The following is a 3159-nucleotide window of genomic DNA, read 5'->3' on the forward strand; positions in this document are numbered from 1 at the left end:
TCATTTTGGCTAAACAAAACTTCTCTGAAAACTGTTACATAGGCTATGAGTGCTTCATGGCTTACAGGTTTTTAGAAATTGGGTCAAATGCAAAACATGTTATTTTATTACTTTTACAACTGACCCCAGTTTTCCTTTCATTTATTTAATTTTCATGAACAACACACTAATCAGTCCTTACTATTCACACGTTGTATACAGTATGTATGTTGTTCATTATAACATTTCAAGTAGGCCTAATCATTCCAATATATACATTTGGGTTGCATCCTGATACATTAGCAGGGTGTCAATTAGAGATGCATGGCCTCATTTCCTCTCTTGCAGTTGTAGTTCATGCCATATGGGAAGTGTTGGATGTGATATCATAAAACAACACACAATAACACAGGAAGCCACAGTTGGTGGTAGGCAGCCACTAACACTAGCTCACAATCTAAACACTCTGTAACACTTACAGTATCTTAAGATCTTAACACTCTAGTTGGTTTCAATTGTAAGGAGATGGAGAGCAGTTGGAGACCTTTTCTCTTAATTACCCACAAAATGAAGCTGATTAATTTTATTATGATTGTCCAAGTGGTCTATCATTGTGAAGGTAATGACAATTGGTTTTATACATTTTAACATTTTGTATTTTAGAGGCATTCATTAATGGTTCATTTGACAACATTTGATTCTGTGTGCTTGTGGTCTAATTTAGAACATGATTTTTGTAATGATATATGCAGATATTTGTGTATTTTGTTCTATTTCCTTAAAATAAATTATCCAGATAATTTTAAATCACCATCATGTACTGGCATACATTTGAACTTTTACATAAAATGGTGACTCATACTGTATGAATTATGAATTTAAAACCACATGCTGATGAGCTGTGGCAGGCAGCTTTTGAAATGAGTTGTATTCATAATAAAGTGTGACATGACATTACAAGTTAAAAAGGGGGTGGGGGGTACAGTATAATACTGAATAGTGTGGAAGCACACATGGTGTGCCAGTATGTACAAATATTCAACATTTGAGTTCAATAATGTTTTGGCTGGGCCCTGAGCCTCCTAACTTTGGTCATGATGCTCCAATACAGTTAACGAGACAGTTACAGAGAGAACAGTTCTCGGCTGTAATTAATACAAGTTCAGTATTTGATGTTTTTTTTTATTTGATTTAAAACAATTTAAACACAATTATTCACCAATCTCAAGCATTATAGTTCAATAAAATAAAAGCAAGGAGGAAGTTATTTCTACTTATATGCTTCACAGCGATTGTCATGTTCAGGAGGTGTTCTTGTAGCCTGCATCAAGCTGCCTCATGCTACTGCCATAGGAAATAGACTGCTAACCTATGGAACCATTGGTTCCCAAGGCTCCTTTACTTTACTGTATGCTTCACTGCTAAATGCAATTTACAAAATATGTCCTTCTCTTACCTAAAATGTCTACCTTAGCATTTATTGGAGAAGAATATATTTCCCTCAAAGTCAATATCAGTTCAGAAATTGAGTAACATATTGAACCAGAGCTGTAAGCTATCACTTGAATATTACTGTCTAAGTCACATGTAGTAGCCCTGATAGTTTATTCTGTATGTATATATATACACAAGTGTATATACAGTATATATTGTTTTTGCTATCGCTATTCAGAATGAAACTTAATTAGCAGTTATACTATATATTGACAATAATGTATGTATGAATGTATGAATAATGCTGCTCTATCAATTAGGTTAAGTTACAGTAACTTGTTCCTCTTCTTCTTTGTGAAGTTTTATCGTGGTTGGAATCCGTAATAGTTGCATTGCTGCCACTTCCCTTCCCTTTAAATATATTCATTCACATGTTACAGTATTTCTATAATATTGTACAGCTCAGTTTTATGGAACAGCAATCTGGGAAGTGGGAACCCCATGCAAATAGAAAATCTGTGTTGAGAGATTAATGAAACCTTGAATGATGGAACAATTTTTAAGGAGGCTATAGAGTCCCCAGGGCTTTACCAGCATATGTGTACATTAATTTTCTGATGCCAATCTGTAAGCCCTACATTGATTTAAAACTTATTTAGGTGTAATATCTAAAAGTTTGTCAGTCTCTAATTCAATGTAAATGCTCCAACTCCAAATGTCACCTGTTGGCATCATGATGGCTGGTTTAAGTACACCTCCTGGCATGAGTCAAACTAATTAGACTCAGAGCTAGTTGTAACTACACACCTGTTGTGCATCGAGCTAATTGATGCACACAGGATAAATCAGCCATCACTGCATCATGTCTTGTCTCTTCTTATTTCCTTGTGGCTAAGTAGGCTACTTTACAACTCAGGCAAAGAGATTCCGAATCCAGAACAAGTTCCATGTAAGGTACACATGTAAGGTCAAATGATTTGAGGTTTGTCAGAATGAAAGTGTCTTTTCAAGTTCCCTTTGTTCACCATAGCTTTGCAGTTGTTGCTATGAGACGAATAAAATACTGATGACAGCACTTTATCCAGATATGTATACTAAACATATATACGTTCATGGCTGAGATTTTGGTTCTTTCTTTTTTGGCAGAAGTCTTGTCAAATGATTTGTGGTTTGTCATGACATGAGATGTCTTTCCAAGTTCCCGTAGCTTTGTTCACCCCTGCTGCATTGTTACTAATGAGACAAATACATTCCATTCCAAATGTAGCTGTCCCAGAGATGGACAAACGAATAAAAATAACACAGACCAGTTCTGTAGAAGCATTAAAATACTGTATATGACAGTAAAATGGAATAAAACCATGTTTTGTTTGTTTGTTTGCACAGCATGTTCTTTTAATGGTTTGTTAAGCAACCGGACGTCGATCTCGCTCCAATATGGCGGAGGCAGAGCTCTACTGGGCGCTGGCATAGGCGTTGGTGACATGTCTGGTCTCTTCTTATTTCCTTGTGGCAGTACTTTACAAGAACTCAGGCAAAGAGGTTCCGAAACCAGAACAAGTTTCATGTACGGTACACATGGTTTGAGTCAGGCATGGCAAGCAGGAAGATGGTATTTGAGAATAAAGAACTTTGAGCTAAGAACCTTAATGACTGTCATCTGTCCTACCTTTGAGCCTGTCAATTGGATTTTACCTTGAAAATAATCATTCTACCTTTGTGCCATGATATACTTTGTTATGTTTT

This window comes from Gymnoscopelus braueri, assembly GCF_963280865.1.
Source record: "Gymnoscopelus braueri genome assembly, chromosome: 11".
Lineage (NCBI taxonomy): Eukaryota > Metazoa > Chordata > Actinopteri > Myctophiformes > Myctophidae > Gymnoscopelus > Gymnoscopelus braueri.